This window comes from Buteo buteo, chromosome 22, assembly GCF_964188355.1.
Source record: "Buteo buteo chromosome 22, bButBut1.hap1.1, whole genome shotgun sequence".
In the NCBI taxonomy this organism is placed as follows: Eukaryota; Metazoa; Chordata; class Aves; order Accipitriformes; family Accipitridae; genus Buteo; species Buteo buteo.
The window spans coordinates 6576633-6599908 of record NC_134192.1 but is presented as its reverse complement, the minus strand read 5'-3'; the positions used below and the strand labels follow the sequence as shown (position 1 = coordinate 6599908).

Here is a 23276-nt window from a genome sequence, read left to right as displayed (position 1 = left end):
AAAAATTCAGTCTGACAGTAACGTATAGTCCCTGGGAATATATAGCTTGCAGAATTTTGAGAACAAAATTCTCTTAGTCTGAAAGCAAGTTCGAATTCTAACTTGTAACACAGTAAAAGCTGACTAAATTTCAGAGAGAAAGTCTATAGGAGGTGGTCTAATCTTTTACTTCCTGTTATTTTTTGTTGTTGACCAAACAGTTCACCAATTTTAAATTGGTTGTTACATATTAATTTGCTGTTGAGTTTCAGGTAATGAGGTTTTGAGTTTTAGTTAATGAGGTTTTCTTTGTTTGTTGTAAAGTTCAGTAGCTTTAGAAATTAAATGGCTCTCGGGCTTTTGACCTTCACTAAGTGTCAAAAATGTAGCTAGCTTTTTGAGAAAAGTAGTGTGGTACAAAAATCAGTAGTGTGCATAAGTATCCCACCTGCAGGCCTAGTACTGTTCTAATTCTTCTGATCTTGGTTAGAATGGAATAAAACTGTATTTCTGTTTGATTATCATCTGATAAAATGTTAGTCAAAACAACTTGGGTATGAATGCAGTAAAAAAAAATACTGTTTGTTTTCTGGTAATGATGTTTTTTGGCATGATTTTTAGAAGCTACAGATCAATGAAAAAATCATTAGAAATAGAACTAGTTCTCATTACATACTCTTAGGATATTAAACTACTCACTGGTGAGTGCTGCGTGTGGTTGAATAAAGCTAGTCCTGGCTTTGTACACAGTAATGTCAGATTCTAATCATGTCTGTTATGCTAAAGAAACATTGTAATAGTAATGGATTATAGAACCTAAATGAGACCACTCTTGGCTGTACTTGGTAAAATGAGCTAGTGGTTCTCTGTTCAGCAGGGGTGTAACATCCTTCTATTCTGTCACATCTCTGCTGCTTTCATTGCCATTTTATATAGGGTTTAGGCAAAGGTGATCAACTATTGGCTTGTCAGATCATTGATTCAGACACTACAAAACAGAGTGAGTTATGAGTTTCTGTTACTGTTGGAAAAGGAGCCTGTTGTGGCCAGGCTTTTATATTTCATAGCTGGCTAGATAACACTTGGTACTGGCATTTGGGTGCTGTACTAAGGATGCATCATAGTGCTATAGCCAGAGACGATAAGCTAGATTTGGAGCAGTGTATGGCAACTTTTCAAGCAGTTGTAGCCTACCAAAACAGTATAGACATCTCTTTTTTTTCCTTCAACATAATTTGACAGTCGATCATGTCTGCTGTAGCGTCTTACTCATTTGGAAAGAGCTGTTTTCTTGCACCAGCCACAGGACTCTTGTTGAGCTAGCTCAACCTACTAAACTGTTGGAAAGCTAATTCATTCTAAAAGAAATTAATAGATTGTTGCTCAACAAAGGGTCTGACAAGTGCCCTTGACTATGAGATATGACCAGGAGTAAATGCAGGGAGAAGGGGGCAGTGGGACTGTTCCTTTCACCAGTAGCAACCCATCTATTTTATTGTATTATCCAACTGCTGTGGTTATTGTCTGTAGCTTCATTATTTAGCAAAAAAGAGGATAGATACAGTTAATGCAATCTGTTCAAATTGGTATAAAATGTGCTCTCAGTTGATAATTGAAAGGAATACTGGAAAAAAAATTGAAATTACTAGTACTTACTTGGCCAAGTTGTTTCCATTGAACATCTTGCTTTTCTAAAGGTGAATAGCAATTAGAGAAGGCATAGAAAAGGCAAAGATTGTGAAATAGGGAAGTAAGTGGAACTGCTTAAGTTTTTAAAAAGGATTTTGTATAATGTATGTGTAATGCATAGAATGGTTTGGGTTGGAAGGGACCTTAAAGATCATCTAGTTGCAATCCCCCTGCCATGGGCAGGGACACCTACCACTAGACCAAGTGATTCATTTTATATTCTAAATTTTCAATAATAATAATAGTGAAACCTTTAACTGCTGGAAAGCATGATGTTTTTAAGTATCTACTTAATTTTTAGGATTTGGTAGTTTCTTCACAGAAGACTTAACAGTGACATTTATAGTTGAAGGGTACGTGTTACATGTTGTACATTGGGACTTGTGTATCACAATATCGTAGAAGATAGTCTAGAGTGTTAGAAATCTGGGGTATCTGTTCTCAGACTGCTAAAATTTTACCATATTGTTACTTCTATTTAAGTGGTTCTCTGGAGCCACTAGTCTGGGAATAGATTATACTCCAAATAAAATGGAGGAAGATTCTGCAGTTTATTCAGGGAACATGTAGATGATGGAAATAATCACATAGACATGTCAAACAGTATAAGCTGCATATTGCTGTAAAAATACTGCTATTTTGAGCATCATATAAAAGTTTAACTATTGCATTTGTCACATTGAGAAATGATATAACAAATCAGAACAGTTAATATCATTTTAGGATAATAAGCAATAAGCAAAAATTGTTATTGGCATGCAAAAAAGTTACTTGAAAAATATATTTCACCAGTGTTGTTACTAGATCCTCAAATCTTGAGAAAGCAATGCTAGGGAATGTCTTTATATGGGTATACATGGAATGAGATCAAAAGGAGAGGAAAATAAGTTGTTTAGTTTGAGAGAAATATAAATTACCAAGAAATAGAATTGTCAAAAATGGCAAGAAAATACTTGTTTAAAATATTTTAATGATATGGTATAATCATAAATTAACATTGAAGGAAATGCAAACTTAAGGCAGGAAGGAGTGTCTTTAAGGAAAATGTAGTAGAAGATATTTGGTAACATGATTGGAAATACTGTTTTGCATTGTTGTTGAGTATATAAAAAATATTTGGGTTTGTTATGGTCTATATTGGTTGTACTGGACAAATAATGTGTTTATCTACTCTTGGAGATCCTTCATTCTGCTGTGTAAGTTAGGGTTGATTTTCTTCTTAAAATACCATTGTATTTTAAGTTGAATACTTCAGAGTAACAGTGACATTTGAAGCTATGTGCTCTGTGCCACCTTTTGCATCTCTTCTGCCCCCTTCCCCTTCTTCTCCATTCCTGCCCCCGCCCCCCGGTGTTCTTTTAAAGAAAGCACTAAATTCAAGCAGTGCTTGATAAAGTAAGGGCTTTCATTGTCTGTAATACTGGTTTTAGTATTGCTTCAGTTAGGTGATGTTTTTATAATAGACAAAACAATCATATTTTGGTGCCCATCCTTTGTGAAAAAGGCCTGGCAGCACTCGATGAGTGTCAATGAATCAAAAATGCCACAGCTACATGCTAGGAAGGTGCTAACTTATTCTGCCTGTTTGTAAAATTAACCTGTAATTCTCAAACAGTTTAATGATGAATCACATATCTTCTGTCCAGGACAGATCTGGCATTATGTGTTTGTGCAAAATTATCAGAAATGTAGTTGTGTGCCTCAGTCTAATACATGTCAAGTTTTCATGACTGGGTGATCTGGTACTACTTTGTTCAAGTATAAACAACTGTGGTGTCACTGTCAAAGGACACTTGCAGTGTACTTCTATGTCCTGTAGGCACAGAAGGCAGATGTTTATGCAGAAACCTGGAAGATGGTGTGATTGAAGTATCATGCTGCAGTTTTTGACTGCCCTGTAAATTAGATCTTCCTGTGCTTAGACTCTTCCTCTGGTGACTTAATTTTGGAATAAGACGGTTATTTATTCTGAAAATGCCGTACAGTTACTTAGAATAGACTGGGTTATTCTTCCCCTGAGTGTTGTTCCTTGTGGACTGTAAATGATGACAGTATAGGTGAGTATACCTGTTGGTCTGCGTTATCTACCTGTATTGCTTTATGCGGTACAAAATGAAATTCGTAAATTATGCTATTGTTGAAGTTTCTAATAATTGTGAATTATTACTAGAATACTAAACTTCTCTTCATTGAGAGCCTAATTAAAATAAAGGCACAAGATATTGCAGTAAAGTCAGTACTACTAATTTTGCTTGATAAAGAGTAAATTATACGGTAGGTAAACGCTGTCCATTTTAAAATGGCTGAATATTAATCTTCTTATTCTAATTTAGTAGCAGTTACCTTCCTGAAGTAATTCTTTATCCATGCCATTTTTGTTTCCTACTTCCTCATTCCTGCCCCCACATATTTAGATTTATGAGTAGCATCTGTCTTTTAACACTGTTAACTCCTCTGTCTTTTGGAATTCTCTGAAAGACATGGTAGTGCTGCCCTATTTAATTGCATTTAAAAAAAAAAAATCTTTTTCTTGCATTGATGTTTGCTAATTCTTCTTGTGAGGTAAGTGGTCTTCAGCGCAGCAAGTAGAAATGGGAGTTGTCAATAATGGAGAGGTAGGCTAATTGGGTCCACATTAACAAGTACCACTGACAAGGCATAGTAAAGTCCACCAGGACCTTTAAAACAAAAAACACCTGCTAAACTGAAGAAGGCCTATGGGACACGCTGGTTTTTAGGGACCCATATCTATGGAAGTAGACTTGTTCACTTAGTACTAGTTAAGACAAAAGGCTGGAAAGGGAGAAATAAAATGTTTCCTTGTTTTTGTGTCACTCACTATTATTTGGTTAGATGTGCAGTTTCCTGTGAATGTTGTGAGTGTTACAAAGGCTTTTTTTTCTCCTTTTTTTTTCTTTTTTTGAAATCTATTGTTAGGCTTCTGTAGATTTCCTTACCCATAGAAATGTGAAGGCCCAAAATCAACTTAATGATAAATTCAAGTTCATAAAGCAGTTCTTGGAATAAAATTTCAGTTTGCTCCTGTATATATTGATGGAGAGGATAAAAACCAAGCATTTTTTCACTATCCCAGAAAGGTTTCCACATTAGACCAGTCAACTCTAATTGAAATGATTAATTACCTTGGAGCGAGAAGTACAGTATTGTACTCTTGAATAAATGTTTCTAAGATATTTTCTATTAACATAATTTTTTTTTAATGCATACTATTTCTAATGTAACTGGGACATCAATAATGTGTGCTCCATAAACTGTGCTGTGAAAACCCAAGCTTAGAAGAGTGGTTGTTGAAGGCTACAGATAAATTGGTGAGCAGGCATGTTGCCGAGTTCTTAAGGGAAGTGGGGTTTGTTAGGGTTAAGTTAGATGAGTGTTGTAGCTCCTGCACTTGCGCAAAGCTAGTGGAGGAATTTTAAAACAATGCGTGAGTGTTGGTGATCTTGCTGGTTTTATGTAGTTTTGGGGAAGGAAGCTTAAAAGTGGGATGTGCTATAATGTTTCAGTTGTTCTTCAGAGTAGCCAAAGCCACCTTGGTAAGTTGACTATAGTGGATGGTCATCCAGTTCCTTATGCTTTGGCCAACCATATTTAACTGTTGCATTTCTGTATACAATATACCTAACTTAAAGGACTATTTTAAAACTCGTATCACTCCAAGAAATCCGCTAATTGTCAGTAGCATTTGTTCTGGCGTTTTCCTGGGAACTACACTGGTGACCAAACGTGGGAAAAAAAATTGCATGTATTTGGGTTTGGGTTCTTAATGTTTCTTCACATGACTAAAGCATGTGAGATTCAAGTAGGTAGCCTCTAGAAAAATGTTTTGGATTCCACAGTATTCTTAGCAACTTAGCGGCTTAAATTTAAAAAAATCATTTTTCTTGCCTTACACTATTGGTTGAGAACACCACAGCTTTTTCAGGGAACAATACAAAGCTTGCCTTGTCTGAAGGGTAACTGTTAGGTTAATAGCCTGTTTTAAGGAGTAAGTTTGGTATAGTTAAAAGGCTGTCTTTTAAAAATAAATAATGGTTACATATTTGCAAATATTTGTGGTGGGCAACATTTTTAATATATACGCATTCTGCAAATGGATTTCACTGAACATCATTTTGCTTGTAGTGTTAGAACCATGACAGAGCTTTTCTTACTAATGATTGATAAATCAGCTGAGGAGTTACTGCCTAGATTTGTACTTTGACTACCTGTACTCCATGTGCTTGTAGGATTTTTAGTTCATTAGAGAAGAAATGCAGAAGCCTTCCAGAAGTTCCAAGCAATTGTCACAGGATAAAGTGAGATTTAAAAAAAATTGTGTAAAAATGTGTAGCTCATCATTTCCTCCTGATCAGTAAGAGATCATCAAGGATGTAGGAAGCCTCTGCTACAGGGGCAGATAGATCAGTTGTTAAGAGATGCAAGTGTGAGTGCTGTCTGTATGTTAATACTCAAGAAGGTTTTGAGAACTAGATATCTGTTACGATGCATTGTCCTTTTTCTTTCTCCCCGCATATGAAAGTATAGGCAGCACTGAAGCAGACATAGTAGAAATTTTGTCTACTATAAAATGGCTGGGGGAAGATCAGAAAGATGTTACTTTTTATTCCAGTTCTGCAGTTTTCCTTGAGCTTTGGGTTGTGGGTGTTCATTATTCTTTCTGGTTTCAAGCTGTTTTACTGGAAAACAGATAACCTGTATGCAGTGTAAAAAATGTTCTCATGTATGAAAGTGTGAAAGGTTTGACTGGAAATCAGTATATTATAATATTCTCAATCTTTCTTAAAATACTGCTTTTCATGAATGATGTTATGTCTGTATTAAAAATAGTCAAATATTGGTATTTCCTGTGAAAGAGGGGAGTTTTGTTAATTGTGACCTAACAAATGTTTTTAATAGTAAGTTCTTGTCACCTGTGACAAAATGCACGTGCATCCCTTCTTTCATGTGATTGAGGGGACTAGAATACTGCAGTATTGTTGGTTTGGTTTTTGTTGGCTTTTAACTGCTCAGGTTAACCCAAGTCATGTGGTCTTTCACTTTTTTCCCTCTCTCACTAGCAGTGTGGGGCGATTGTTAACCTGCCTGTGCGTAGCTAGATATGTTATTGATGCTGCTTTAATCAACCGTAAGCAGTTTCTAGAGAACATCTTGAAGACATATTGTTTCCTTGGGGATTTACTGTGTTTGCAACATCACACCTCTGATCCTGCTGCTTACAGAATATGATTATCAGCCATTAATACTGAATATTTAAGCTTGGTCACTACATAGTGTTCCCCTTCTCATTTGTGATTTCTGTCCTGCTCATTATTAAGGATCTCTCTCTACTGTGTTTAGTTTTTTTGACTTCTTTCATGCGCTGTGTTTTTTTCCCCCTGTACTCGTCGTTTTAGTGTAAGTTCTGTCTAGTCTTGCTGACAGAAATGTTGATAGATTTTCACAAAATGTTTTTTTCTACAAAATGTTTTTCTTGGTTTTCCTAGGAAAGATAAAAGTTCCTTCCTTTTTTCTAGTGATCAGTTAGTCTCTTAAAGAAGATACTTAAGATAGGTGCTTTTTATTGTTTCTCCCCCTCGTAGTCTTGTGTGTTCCAGAAAACTGAAAAATCACATCCAGAATTTTTGGGTTTTGCCTTCCTGTTGCCTGGATGAGAAATGTTAACAAGTAGCATGTCATATTGCACATTAAAGGCTGTGTGATATAGGAGAACATCAAATGGTGTTTCAACCCTAATAGTATAAATCTTTTTTTTTTATTTGTTTTTGCTTGTTACTTACAGCATACACCCTTATTGTTGTACTTTGTTTACATTCTACTGCTGTGCTGGAGATGAACATGTTTTAAACCACTGCTGGTTATATAAAATGAGATTGTGATTAATCTATAAATAATAATAAACATCTATTTAGTCTGTTATTTTAATGTAAATTTTGGGAACGGTAAGTATCAAAACTTAAATTTGTTCTTTTTGTTTATCACAGTGCATGAATCTTGATGTGTTAATTGGCGAGAGATTTCGTTTAGATAGGCAGCTGGGGAACTTTGTCTTCTCTCCCTTGACAAATACTAGCTTCCATTTTGAACAAGAATATTGTTTTGGTAAAGGGGAACCATTTAATGGCACCATTTTATGCTAGTGCTTGAGGGTTGTAAATATTGCAATCCAGTAAATAGTCGGCGATTTCTTGAGCTGGAAATTGCTGCTTGTGTTGCTCCAAGGAGTCACCTCATATGTAAAGTGAATTGCTTGATGAGGACTTCACTTTCTTCAGGGTTATTGGAGGAAGTGAAAATATTTTGGTATCTGCTTCTGGAAATAATGCTGGACAGTTGTCTTTTTCTCTGCAAAATGATCTTTGCCCTTCTATTTACACTTAAGGAAATTGATTCTTGGGGAAGTCAGGTGAAGATATGTTGATATCATTAAATTTCTCAACTTATACTATACAGTTTTACACCTATCAGAGTCAAAACAACTTTAATTTTCTCTCTAATGTGTTCTTTTGGGGAGTTTGAGGGGACTAACTGTGATTGCAATTCTAAAGTATGTATACTCAGTTGGGCTGTGATACAGAATTAAATCTAGAAATACTGTAATGTGAAGAATGATTAAACCTTTGTTGCAGTAGAATGTAACTTGTAGTCTGTAATCATACGGTTAATAACATCATTATATGATCTGATAGAGAATGGCATACAATTATTTTGCTTGGGAAGAAGAGATTAGTATTTGTATATGCTACAAAGAAACCTGATGACATTCTTTTAGGCCTAAACCAGTAAGGTGTCCTTTGTGGATTGGCTTTTTTTTGTAGTCAGTGTAAAATGCCAGAATTATTTCCTTAACTATGTCCTAGGTGTTAAGAGTTGTATGCATTTATTTGTGAGAAAGCTGTGTGAACAATTTTAATGGAGTACATTCTCTGTATCACTAGTACGAGGGTGAAAAGGCTTCTTTAGAGATTGTCACTGGTGGTATGTGTGTACTGTGTACATTCAGTGCTAAGACTTGCTATCTAATCTTTAACACCATGCTTTCTTATTTTTATTGATACACATGGAACTTAATTGGAGTTAATTCCCTAGGAGACCTGTGCAGAGTTCTGTAAATCGAGTTATATCATCTCCGGTTCTTGTTAAAGCTTTTTTAATTTCTTAGATCGTGTTTGTGTTTTGTCATTTTATTTTGCTGTTGAAACAGCTGTGACTTTGTCATTCTTGTGCTTTAGTCCTTCAAATGCTCTACCTGTGTTCCTAGACCTTCCCTTACCATGTAAGTTAAGTTCACAAGTAGCTAATAACTGCTTGTTCTGTGGTCCGTCATCAGTCTTCTCTGGCCTTTTTAAAGGTTCTGTGTTGCTGCCTGGCTCCTTCTCTGCTGGTCTGCTGGTCTTACCTTTGTTTCTTCAGCTAAGACTTGCAGAAGAGGAATTTTACTAGTTTGTGGCCTAGTAAGTGTATCTTGCTATGATCAGCTACGAGAAGTGCTTACGTACCTTTCTGGGTTTTTTTCTTCTGCCTTGTTTTCTTAGTGGGCTATGTATTATACCAGATTCTGCGGTTCTGGAGTAGTTTTTACGCTTAGCGTATAAAGTCTTAAGTTAATTCACACAGTAATAAAATTTATGTTCTGTAATTAATTTTTCTGGCAGGCATCTGTTTCACAGTAATGAATTGGTAGCAGTTCCTAAAATGTCTGTTGACTGTCTAGAGAATTGTAGGAAAGCTGGCATTTTAAAATGTTTCTCATAACTGAAAGAAGTGGGCAGCTTTATATTAACCCATCTTTTCTTAGAAAAACTTTCCAAACTTCCAACTGAACTCTTTCTCTATATAAATTTAAAAAAAAAAAAAAAGTGGATTGTATTTCTCTTGACCTCTGAATTTAAAGGGTAGTTACTTTCCCTTAATCTCAAAACGATCCTGAAATTAAATATAATAAGTTAAGGGTAGAGATAATAGTTGTTTCTTTTAGCAAACATCCCCCCCCCCGCCCCAAAACCCAACCCCAAAACAAACAACCAAACAAAAAGTGCAGCTTGACATGGTGTTATCTATCATCACTATTGCCTCTTCAGCTCTTAACAGCAGTTGAAAACCATGGCTCTGATAGCAGGTTCATTTTAGGTTGCTTGCAAGACTAAATTCATAGCATTTAATGATCTAGGATTTTCATACCCTAGGGCAGGATTATAGTAAGTGGAGGTCAAGCTGAACAACCGCCAGACCTAATTTACACTCGGATAAAAATGTTCTTGTCTAACAATTAGATTGAATGTTATTATCTCTTTCCCTAACTTCTGCTAAAATTTGGTTTGTGTTGTTTCAAGACGAAGGCAGTATGATGCCAAGAAAGTGTCCTCTAAATGGAGCATTAGTCTCACCTTTTGAGCTTACGAAATTGCACAGGATCAAGTATGCATATTAGTGCCCTAGCATGCTTCTTGTGGAGAGGTTAGGAGACTTACCCCAAATAGAATGTTTTCTTATTTTATAAGCTCTTCATAATATGATGTCTGCAAGAATGCAGCAATGATGCTGAAACGGGGAAGAAAAAAATCTTGGAAAGATGTGACCTCTTTGATTATTTACATTTGAGTCTTCCAAGACTGATCTGATAAATGTGTTTCAGTAGGATTATTACACTTACTTCTTCAGATCAATTGATTTATTAGTAACCTATGTCTTGCCACCTATGTAAGAGATCATAACCAAAATAATGAGGGTTTTTCATATAGGTTAGGTGAGGAATTAAACCTTACTCTGAAGCATTAAAACTGATTACACTTAGTTGTATATGGGCAAACAAAAGTAAAGGAAAGATGGTAAATATATTTCAGTCAAAGCATTGTATTACTGTAACTAAACATTATGTGTAGCTATTTTGTCAGGTGATGTTAACTTCCAGTGGCATGCCTGTATAGGAATTTCCTTTAAATTTTAGAAAAATTTGAGTGCAAACTTAATTGAAATAAGATACTATACTTGTAATCCTGATTAGCAGTACAACAGCATGAGAATTCTATACTGCTGATTTATTATAAGAGCAATTCTAAACATTAAGTGGCTTTTTGAATAAGCAGAACACTAAGTTGGCAGTTTGCATTAGTAATGTAAAGAGATTAGTATAACATAGCTTATTGCTGATCCAGTGTTCTTATGAAATCAGTGCCTGGGGCATTAAAATCATTACTTGAAAAAAAAAATTGGTGCCTGATGATACTTAAGTATACTAGGTTATTTTTTGTATGAAGGTATTTTAAATGTGCATGAACCCTAATCCAGTTACTTAATTTTTAGTCTCTTCCCTTTTCCCATAAGGAGCTGTGGACTTGTTGTAAGTAGTAAATGATTTTGCAGAATCTTACCAGGTGAAAAACTACTTCTTTGCCATTAGATGTTACGATTTGATGTTAGAATCCTGAATGGTGATCACAAGCTATTGGTAAAAATAATTTATGAGAAGAAAATTTGTTAGCCATAAGTAAGAGTGGAGTCTGCTGAGTTCAACACAGGAGTAATAAATAATTACGTAACTGATGGCTGGCTAATTAAGTCAAAGAAACACTGCTCTTGAATAAGTAGTTAGGGCAACTGAATAACTTAATATGGGGGATTCAGCTAGATTTAATTTTGTATTTTAGAAATCTATATGATTTAGAGAAGGTATATTGATTACTTCATCGCATCATTGTACAATGTAAAATGGAGTAGAAAGATCAAAGCAATCTGAAAGAGGAATTATCTGTTTTAAATAATCCCTTTTCTGTCCAACTGTTTAAAATAGTTGGAATTATTATTTACTGAGAAAAGTCAGAGAAACTAAAATAGGACTGAAAGAGCCCTGTACACTTAACAGTGTGTTGTGTTCTCAACTGCCGAGTTATCCATTTCTGATTTGAGTGTGGGGAGATGGGGGTTATGTGTTTGGTACCAAAGAGAGGAAGAGAAACCTGTGCTTAAGAGTAGGAATGCAGTTAATTATGAAACCACAGCAATTGTTGGGGAAGACGTGGTGACAGATACAGCACTTGCCATCTAGCAAGTCTTGTTTTAATAATTAGAGGTAATTTCAAACTGATAAGTCAAATATGATCACCAACTGAAAACCACAAGATGATACAGTTCAGATAATAAATTAAAAGCTGAAACTACAGTGAGTGAGTGAAGCATTTTTCCATGCAATTGATGAACAACTGTATGTTCTGATAATTGTCCTCTGGTGACTTCTGCCATGGCAGTTAGGTTTTCCATCCCTCTGTTGGGAGGTAACGAAAGTCAGCAAAATGGGATTTGTCACCTCTTTAGTCCTCCCTATTTGCAGTTCAGAATATTAGCCTTAATTGTCAGTGAAGATGAGCTGTCATTAATAGATCTAACTGTAAAGTAGAGCATATGAAATGTGAAAAATTGTTCTCTTTGGTGTTTTTTTTCTCCATTGGAATGGTAATATTTGATCTAGTTAGGTTCCCCCCCTGCCCCGGGTAGCAGCCTGTTAGGAGACCTAGAAAAGGGTTGTTCAGCAGTAAATTTTTCTGAATTTGCCACACAGAATCACAAGTATTAAACTGCTGTATGAATTAAAACACAGCTGCTGTAAATAAAGTCAACACTGCAATTAAATGTTATTTTATTTGTACTTGCCAACTAACTTCTATCAGAGAAAGATGGTTTTTGGTATGCCTTGTGCTAAAGGAGCTAGTAAACGATGATGACTAAAAGGAGGTTCTTTCTGCGTTTAAGATATGGTAAAAACAATAGCTTGAATTCTGTGCTTATGCCCAAGATTGCATTTTTGTCTCAGCTGTAAGGAAGGGAAAACCCCTCCCAAGCCCTCAGCATTTAGCATGTGAGACTTGTTTCATCTGCTGGAGGTGAGGGTATTAGTAAGCAATTGGTCCTAGAAATCGGCTTCAAGTTTCATGCGATTCCAAGAGTACGGGGCAATTCTCTGGATTCAGCCTAACTGATGCTATATGGTATACCCCGTTCCAGAATGCCACTCTCTTGGAGTGGGGGAAGGAGGAGGAATCATAGCACATGTAGCTTGTTTGAGAGACATCTGGCACTACTGCTCCTTTTTTTTTTCTTTCTTTTTTTTTCTTTCTTCTTTTAAAAAGAAAATACAGGGAAAAGAGGATGAAAGTAACTACCTCAACAGCTTCTACTGTGTTGCTGAGGTAATAAGTGTAATAGTTGTAGTTTAAAAAATATTTTCTGTGTATTGAACATTGCTGAAGTAAAATATTTACTACGAATTATGATACTTGCGTAATATGACCAGTAAATTTTCAACAAAATATAAATTTAGCTGTAGGCTATAACTGCCTCTTGAAGGAGGAGGTAGCTACTAGCTGTATTTACATGATGAATTTACTCAAGAACAAACATGTAAGGGTATAGCTTTTTGATATGTTTTTCTTTTTGGTTTAAATGAAGAAACCTAAAATTTAATTTTGGTTGATATAACAAGCTGTACATTGCATATTTTAGATCAGGGTGGAATGGATGCTCCTGTATCCCTGTGGTGCCTAATGCACAGTATTTGAGACTTATAAAGGAAGATAATTTCAAAAGGACAAGTCTCACTGACCTTTGCTTCAGAATATTTTATACACTTCAAGAGTTTCTCAGTATTTGTCAGCTTACTTAGTAAAATGAGTTTGGTCTCTAAAAAAACTGGTTTTGATACTTTTTCTTCATGTTGGCCTTCATAAAATAGGCATAGTATGTTATAGCTCTCCCAGTTGGCAGAATTTGTTACCTGCCACAAGTAAGCAATTACAGAATTGAAAGAACTTACTGATTTGAGTAATGCTAGTATTTTTGCAATGTTCTTAGGACGTATACAAGTGGCCACACTGGTTTCCTCTGGATGTTTAATGAATGTCCCTAGCTAACTCTAGGTCTCCATACATGAGGCTTCAGCACCAGTCATCAGAAAATTCTTTTAAGATGGCTCTGTTTTAGGATGAATAAAGAAAAAGAAAGAGAGGGTGATTTTTAGTCTTGGTGATCATATGTATTTTTTTCATCTGATAATGAATTCATTAATGGATTATTAGCATTCTGCATTCTGGATATATTCAGTTCTCTAAATTATGTGGGGGAAAGCCATGCACATCACAACTGCTGTTTCATATAAAATTAGTATTCAGTGCTGCAAATCTCCAAACAAACCAATTGGGATTTTAGCCCAAATGTTATGAGGGAGAACAAGAACAAAATGTTGGGTATTAAAAATCTTTTAAGTTACGACTGAGGATGTATGTATGGAGCACAGATGTTCTGAGGTTGGCAGAATTGCAGAGATAACTTTTTAATGAAAGATAACGTTTTTGTCTCTATTTCTTCTGTTTCAGAGGTGAAGCCAACTTTTGCATACATGAGTAGTTGCTTGAATTTTATTTTGTAAGGATGATTATTTAGATTGATTGTTGAAAGAGCTATAATCCACTTATGAAAAGCTTAGGTTTTAGCTGTCATACTGCTTGGTTTGGATGCTGTACAATATTCATTCCTTTTTTCTTAAATATTCCTTTTCCTTTCTGATGGCATAGATTTTCATTTGAGCCAGGGAAGGATGGACGACTGCTCTTGATTAGTTACACAAACACCAAGGTGATGGCAGTTCTTGGAGCTTCACTGTAAATAAATAGTTTTATACTGCTGTTGTGAGACTGATAATGACAGTAGTCATCTGACTGAGAGGGTGACAGGAGAGCACACTGCACTGGGGTGCAGAGCAGCTGCTTTCCTGCAGGTGGCCCATAAGGAATCAGACGAAGTGATGCCCTTTCTGTAGTCCAGGCCTGTTACAAAAAAAGCTGGGCTGGTGCGGTGGAAGAAGGCAGGATGGAATATGGGCCATGAACCATTCTTACACACCAATGCACCCCTCCTCCCCCTTTTTTTTTAAAATTAATTCTTTGAAAGATCCAGTTAAGACTAATGCTCTTTGACTTGTACTTAGATTCTTTTCTGTTTGTTTCTGTGCCGGACTTAGTCTCTTTAGTTATTGTCTGGAAGCAGTTTAGCCATTTTTATGTAATGTGAAGCTTCAGCTACTAAACTGTGGCGGACCTCAGCTGACAAAACACAGAACTGAGCTGGTTCTCCTTTTCTCATCTTAGAAGGCTTGGGGTCACAGTGCAGAGGAGTGCAGTGGGCTCTTCAAAGGACTATCCAAAGTGTGCTATGACCTGGGCTGATGTGAGCTGACTCTGGGAGATGTGCTTGAGAGATTTAACTTTCCACTCTTCAGTAGTTTTATTTTATGGGGTTTTCCCTTATTTCAGTCACCTAATATTGACTGTATCTTATAGTAGGAGCTGATGCTATTGGAGTATGTACTGTGTAGTTCCCTCTCCAGAATTTATAGTCAAATGCAGTTGTTCTTTAGAAATGCCCAAACAGAGTATTGGGCACAAAGCCCTAGTGAACTGGTCTTTCAAAGGGGAAAATCTATATGGTAGGAGGGGAAGCTAGGGCTCCTACAAAGCGAGGCAGCTTGCAGGCTTACATTGATCAGTGGAAGAACAAAAAATAGAACTTGCCAGATGGGATACCTTGTCGGTTGGAAAACCCTGCCTCTACCGTGTGTACTGAAGTAACTCGTCACTGTTGGCTGCACATTTGAACAATGCTAATTCTGTTCTAGGCTTTTACTGTGTAGCTGGTTAACTGCTTGCTGTGGACAGTGTGTGTGCATCTTCATCCCTAGCTTTCACAAGGGCCAGAATTTTGAGGGGATGTGCAAAAGACTACATTTTTGAAAAATCTGTGTGTAAAGGGGCATATTGATATATTCTGTAGTGTAGTTTCGAAATTTAGGGCATTTAGGCAGCTGGGAGGTGCGCTTGCCTTATATCATAAATGAACTAGTATTCTTCTTTTGGCTTGTTTAAGTAGGCATATGTAGCTTTTTTTCTTTTTTTCTATTTTTTTTTTTCTTAAATCTTGGTTGTCATCCGACTTGGCTTTTATTCTTCCTAGGAGCCTCATTTTCCATGCAGTCAGACTGCAACATCTGGAAGCCATCTCTTCTTTGGCAGGGAAAGATGTGACAGACACAATGAGGTGTAACTTCTACTTTGTTATCTTACCTTTGCCTTTTTTTTAAGAGATCCAAAACCAAACTGTTTTAAAGAAGTATGGGAATTTCAGGTGCGTTTTAGCAAAGCTCAGGAATACTGTTGAGCAGAATCATTAGAGAATAATATAAGTACTTTTCCCTTTAATAAGGGGAATAGTTGCATTTATTGTACAGTTGATTAATTTTTCAGTATTTTTTAATGCTTGTTTCAAGTGTTTTAAACCCACATTTTACTGCACAGTGTAAATTACTACATACCAATATAAAAACCTCATAAAATGATTCAAATCATAACAATGTGTTTCTATTTCAAAATAGTATTTAACTTATTGCATTAAAGATATTGATGTTATTAATGGTACTTTAATGAGTAATCCTATGACTGTGAAGCACTGTAGCAACCTCTTTTCCTTCTATAATAGTTGTTCCATGTATTTATTTACTAAAAACAGCAGAAGTCCAAAAAATACTTCTGCTGAGAGTGGGACTATTTGATGGTGAAGTTGAGGTTGGCAGAGTTATTAGGGTGGTACAGAGGTCCTTGTATGTTATTCATGTTTCAGATCTCTAAACTTGGGGTAAAGTGTCAACCTTCACTCTAGGTTTTAGCCTGACTTTTTTTTTGTGTATGCCTTTTAAATCTTTCTTTTTCTGTGTTGTCCCCATCCCCCCCTGTAAAGCCTGTTTAAGCTTCTCCTTTCTCAGCATTAAACTGTGAAAACAAATTTTGCTTTCTGTTTACTGATGTGTGCATTACCTCTGGGGACCCGTGTTTTCCATGTGCTTGGCTGTTCCTGGCTGGTTGTCTTCTCAGGATCTGGTGGTCACTATCAGCTGTTAGCTGGGCTTCTCATCGGAAGGCTGGTAAGAAGCAAATGGTTAGGTAGGTATATGCGCAGTCTGCTGTGTAGTGAAAATGTAGGAAACGTGTGTGAAGGAGGAGTGAGGAGAAGACTTTGAGAAGGAGACAGCTGAGACTGGACAGGTGCCTGATGAATTCACAGGTAGAACATGCTGCCTCCCTGTGATGTGGGAGTCACAGGTGAGGTGTTAACCTGCAGGGCTGCCTCTTCCTATGGCAGGTAGGCGGGTGAAGGAGCGGGAGCCCAGCAGTGGATCTGGCCTTGCTGCCTGCTTTGCCCCACTGGAGCCACAGAGCAGCGGGCTGTTGGCTGTGGCCCCTCCCAAGGGAAGGGTAGGAATATTAGCGATAGCTATGCAAGGGCTCCAGTTTGCCACTTTCCTTTGATTTAACTGGTCCTGTGCTGCAGCAGAGCTCTGCCCCTGTGCGTAATGCGCTGACATTGGCAAAGCTCATCATTTGCTTTACTGTGAAGGGGTAGAGTTCAGCTGCTTTGGATGCTGCATCTAGTGACTTGCGTGGCTGCGGGAGGAGTTGATTCAGTTGGCTGATCCAATGGAGAGCTAATCGTGGGGGGGAGGAAATGGTTTTGTTTTTATAATTTGCTCGCTGCTGGTTTATTTGAGTGCTAGAAGGGAGCAGAAACTTTCCTCTGTGTTTGGGGAGTGAGAAGGAAGACTGCTGCTCTCAGTAGCAGCCCACAGCATCAGAAAAGCGTGTTCTGAGATGACTCTTTCCCACTTAATCAGCAGACTGATTTAGTTCCATGAACTAAAGAGCAAATATTATAAAAATGGAATAAAGACCAGGCCAGGGAATAAAAATGGTAGTGTGTCGGCATAATATCAACAGTCACAGTAAGATTGCTTTTTCATTTTTTGAAAGATGAAGAGGAAGGGAGATGTGTGGACAGAAATGGTGTGGAGGGGGTGTAAGAGCTGGAAGTTTAGAAAAAAATAAAATGTGAAGAAAGAGACTGAAAAGATAAGACCTATATAAATTAGGTCATTTAGGTTCTTTGTTGGAGTGTTAACTGTTCAGTGACTTTGGCTCCATGGACTTATTGTGTACGCAGACCATGTCTCTGTTGGCGAGCATGGAAGAATGTAGATTGATGATGTCTAGTTCAGGTCTTCTGGTAAAGGAATTATAAGACTCATTTATTAAGCAAACGGCACAAAAATAACCACACATCTAAAGGTATTAATTGCATTATAGTTCGGTTTAGTCTTGATTATATTATCATAATATGATCAAAACTGCTGATACAGTTATAACTAAATCATGTTAAAGTACAGTTGTTACAATACAGAATGCTACTTGCAGTATGTTTTCTGTATTTTACTCAAATTACAGAATTGCTCTAAAGCTTGTTGGCAGCTGAAATATTAGGTTATGTAATATTAGCAGAAATAATGCATAGAAATAAAACTCTTTCAGGGCTGCAGGGAGTGTCATGCAGTTGCTCAAAATCTTGCTTAAAAATCCATGTATGAAGATGCATGCAAAAGTAATATGAAGAAGCATACTTATTTGGGGAAAAAAGCCCAAACAACCAAACCCTCTTTTAGAAAACAAAAGTTTAGACATATCCTAGTCTCTCGGAAAAGGAGTGAGGGGCATGATGTAGTTGATAACTATTTTAGAAGAGAAAGATGTTAAGGGAAAATACTGGACATACTTCTGATCCTTTATTTAAATTTGATCTGACTAGCATTTTAACTTGCTGCTGTGTAATTGGTTCTGAAGCATCAGCATCTCTCATTCATGGATAGATAAATAATTCAGGGATGAACTTTAGCCACACACTTCAGCATCACAATTTTAGAAGTTCTTATTTACTGAATTAAGAAAGTGAGGTCCTTGATTTTACAGGTGATTAACAGAATTACAGGGAAAAATCAATACATCTCTGAACAGCCATCCTGCATTTCAGAAATCTTTGTCCTGGCTACATAGCCATTTTTAAACTTTGCATCTCTGCCTTCCCAGAAAAATGATAGCAGCTTTACTGATTTGCCTTATAAAACTTCCAGGCAATAGACACCAAGGGAAAAAAAAAAGTGCATATGTACAGAACCCACCCCAAACCACAACCCACCTACCTGAAACAGCTTGCTGTGAGCTTGTTAAGTAATACTATAGTTACTGCATTTACACAAGAGTAGGAAACACAAGCTTCTGGGACAGAATTTGTGATTCTTTATATTTTGTGTGCATGTATATAGATGCATACTCTTTTAACAAAGGCTGCTTGCTGAATTAAATTAATGTTTGTTTAGCCTGTTTGTGCATGTAGTAGAAATTGTGAGAGGACAGGTAGCACTCAGCAACTGCTGATCACATATGTGTTATTGTGTGAATTGTACTGGTGAATTTTGTCAACTTCTGTCAGACCTCAACATTTGGCCGGTATATTTGAGTTAATCACAACCATACCTAAATTAATTATTCATGCATTAGGAGAAAGTAACCTTTTAAAATTTAAATGTTTTTCAGTGAAGACACATTTGAGTTCTTTATAGTGTTTCATGCTTAGCTCTTGCTTTTATCAGTCAAATTATTTTAAATAGAAACTCCTCTTACATTTAGAGTTGGCAGCATTATGTATGATTAGTGTTCCTGGAGTACTTCCAGTGGTTTTTTAGTTCATTAGCGTTTTGTTAGCAGAATTTTAAATGGCAAGGTACAATGAGGGGATACATTATTTCTGCTATTAAAATGTATTTTGAAATTCTTCTGCTTGCTTTTGAAAACCAAATACTGAGACGAGTTGTACTACAGCAGCTGTATGCATTTCTGTCTTTGGAGGAGTCATTGAATCAAACATCTATGTGCATTTATTTTAGAAAAGATGCAGGAATCTTCTGATGTCTTTACGTAATCTAAATATAAATCTAAAGGAAATGTACTACAATATTATTGCAGTTTTAGCAATCTATTATAAAGTTTATTGCACAGAAATAACTAGGTCAACCTCTGGCTGACCTGTCTTTTGGATTTTCTTCAGTTAGCTTTAGGCTAGAGCTCCACCTTGTGATCTTTCAGCAGGATACATTTTATAGTTCATAATTTAATTATGATTTCACAAAGTTGAGTGACTTCAGAAAGTTTTCACAGTCTTGAGAGATTTCAGTATCTGTTTGGGAAAATTAAAGTAGGAATTCTGTGAACTTGCAAAAGGAAACTGAAGAAGTGCTGGTTTTTATGAGGCACTTCAGTTTTGATTTAACTTATTAAAATAATCTGCTTATTAGAGCACATTTAATAGGTAATGTAGACTTTCACTGTTTGGAATTTCACTTTCCTTTTTTCAGACTGCACTGTGATGAACTTGGTATATTTTAAAAGGTTTGATAGGATGTTTATATGGACCGTTTTCCTTTCTCATTGACTTCCCAAACTGGGTGCTTTGAATGAGTCATCAAGTATGTGCTTGAAGACATGGCTGGCAGTAGTCTTGAATTTCCAGAAGGCATTTACTGAGATCAGAGATAATGGGGAATGACCAATGCCAGTCTTTTCCAAGAGAACCTCAAACAAAATTGGAAAGTGATAAATTCAAAGCAAAGAACGTGCCTCTTAGTAGTATGGAGTTTGGCTGTGGGAGTTCTTGTATGGAATACCATCACTGCTGAATATTGAGTTAAAGTAATTGGAAATATTAATGGAAAACATATTGGTAAGGGGTTATAAAATATAGGGATAGCCTCTCTGCTGAAAAAAAATCCCTGAGTTATTTCTGGATTCTGGGAAGGTATTCAGGGAAAACAACACTAGTAAGAACAAAGCAAATGGGTTCTTCCTTGGGCAGCTTCTGTGGGCCACTGCCAGAGAGGGCATGCTGGGCTAGGTTGTCCCTGCTGGTTGAGAATCAAAAGCCCGTGTCGTATTCTGGATGTATGCAAATCTTCTGAAATTATCCTTTACTGGGACAAACACAAGGGGTTTTTTGGTCATTGCTGGAGTTTGAGCTTGACGCTGGAGAACCCTTACAGTCTTACCTCATATAGTCTTGCAAGGCATTCAACTGTAGCTACTGTTTGCCATAATACCAGTATACAGTTGCACTCATGAAGGCCAAGTTTCTTCTTTCAAGAAAAACAATTCTTGAAACGTAAATCTTGCTAGATGCCGAAGCGTTAAGCTACTAAGAACTTGATATTTGTTTCCCATTTTATGAGGTGATTCTGACCAAACAGTGCCATGTTTTCTTTTACGTTTTGTTGTTTGTACTAAGATAAATGGTTCTTACCAGAAGTTCAAGTTGGTATAAACTGTAGCCAGTTAGTTTTGTCAGGTGATTTATTTGACTTGTTTGATGTAAAGAATACATACTTTAAGCATTTACCCATCCTTTTTTGTAGTTTTGTTACTAATTTTTTTCTTTAACGTATTTCTATGATTGTAAGAAACTTTATTGAGAATTTTTGCAAAATCTGATAAGAATACATTTGCTTTTCATAAAGGGAGCTAAAAATGTGAACAAGCGGTTAACTTGCTTTGGTTCTCAGCACTTTCAAATTTTATGGATAGGTAATTTTTAATACGGTAAATAGGTAGTATTAATGAGCAGTAATACAAAATTTGCATGTAAGCATCCTGATTGTCACTTCAGTAGATGTGTTGCTTCTCAACATTGAAAAATGTAAACTAGAAAAAGTCAAGTAACAACATATTGATAGACAGGTTGAACTTGAAACTGAGCAGTGTGGTTTCTGAAGTTTGCATCTTTGCTTTGCACTGGGACTGAATCACAAGCATGCCCCAAAAAGGACTTGTGTGGCTGGATCCCTCTCTCTTCCCCAACGCCCCGTTTCTTTTTCTACCTCTCTGCCCCCTTACTGAGGTACATCTATGAGCAGGTGCACTAAAGTGTACTGTGGTATTTTTCCAAGTTCAAGTTGCTGACAGGAATCAGAGCAAATATTAAAAAAAATAAAATATAATCCAAAGTGTAGAGCGTTTTGGTACATCACCAACTGAGCATATAGTTTTACAGACCACCTGGATTGTATGATAGGTCCTTGCCACCAAAGAAGGGGGTTTTACTCTTCCCTCCCCTGCTCATCACTACAGAGTCTTGTGTTTCCCATGCATTGGCTCCACATACCTGCTGTTGAACCAGTTTAACCTGATAATCCAGGGGAAAAAAACTCTTGAGGTGTATTTTACCCATTTTATTGGGGAATTGAATCTGCTGATACTGAATGGCAGAGACTACAAAGATAAATGGCTGGGGAGGGGATGTTACCCAGCCTGTGAATGATTGTTTGCTAAAGAGAGTGTATAAATGGAGTAGGAAAGGATGAAACACACCAGTCATGTGCCTGTGTGGTTTTGGAGGAGGGAGGAATGGGGTGACAAAGGTTGCTGCCATTCTGCAGCAGCAATGTTTTTGAAGCTTTATCTTCTTGTGCTGTGTTCTGGATGGAACATGCTTTAGTACTTGCAGACTGTCTTGAGATTCACCAGCCTATCTCAAACCTCCTCTCTTTTTGCCGTTATTTCTTTCCACTCTGGTTCTCTGCTTTTATGTAATTGTGTGAAATGTGAAGAAAGAGAACATAGTAAGTTCAGGGTTTATGGTTTTACTGAGCTCTGTAAATTCTGGAAGCTACAGTGGCCCCTAGCATTCAGAATAAGCACTTGCAGGGGAAAAAAAAATACAGCCTCTATCTACATGCTCAATTGAAATGCAGTCTCTGAAGCATAGCTACCAGACATTAAGCAACATGTGCTTAGCATGCCAAAATTAAATCTTTGCTTCAAATACCCAGTGACTCCAGCAAGCTATGGAGTCAGCAGGCTTGACTCTGAAGGTTTTTGTCCTTGCTATTGTATCTTTAAAATACCTGAACATCATGCTTTCTTAATTTAACTCTATAAAAGTTAGCGTGGGGCAGACAATTGACATAGAAAACTTTAGCCTGCATGGTTAAGTCTTACATTTGAAGTATCCAGTGAGGTCGTGTTTCAACCCCCCCCAACATAATAAAACTAGATAAATTAAAAAAATTATGAATAGGTGGCAATATTATAATTAAGTCGAAAAGCAAGTATTTCACAATCTCAACGTTTTCTTTATAAAATGCTATATGGTTTCTGATGTTTTTTCTTTATAACATGTGGATAGTATTAATCTTCCTTGATATTCTTAGTCTTGTCAAATGCTTTAAATGTTAAAACTGTTGTAAGCCTGGCTTATCAACTCCGGAGGACAGGGAGTTGTGAAACAGCTGGTTATAAGAACTTGTTATAAGAGCTTATCTTTATGGAAAATGTCATGGAAGTTTACAAATTGGAGATACAAAGTTGGTATATATAATGTCCTTAAATGTACACATGCTGTGCTCTAACATAAAATGTGGTTTTGTTTTGGTTAACCAGAAATATCCTAGTATTGGTAAGTTTAGGCTCTGCAGTGCATGGTGTTACAGTTCAAACTTAAATCTAGTATAGATTTAGAAATAAAAGCTATTACTTGCAAGGTGTTAATGAAAACCATTCCAGTTTGCTCATCCTGTTCAGAAAATTGGGGTTTTTTCCAAATGTTTCTGTATTTTATTTTACTGTGATGCTTTTAAAATTTTAGAGGTACTTTGTAGAAAGATCGTGGGAGGAGTCAAA

General features: G+C 36.6%; 1 protein-coding gene across 4 annotated transcripts in view; it reads left to right on the top strand.

Moving 5' to 3' along the window:
• Positions 1-23276, top strand: part of STAG2 (STAG2 cohesin complex component) — an 80849-nt gene that overhangs the window by 14964 nt on the left and 42609 nt on the right. The gene's annotated exons all lie outside the window — the stretch shown is intronic.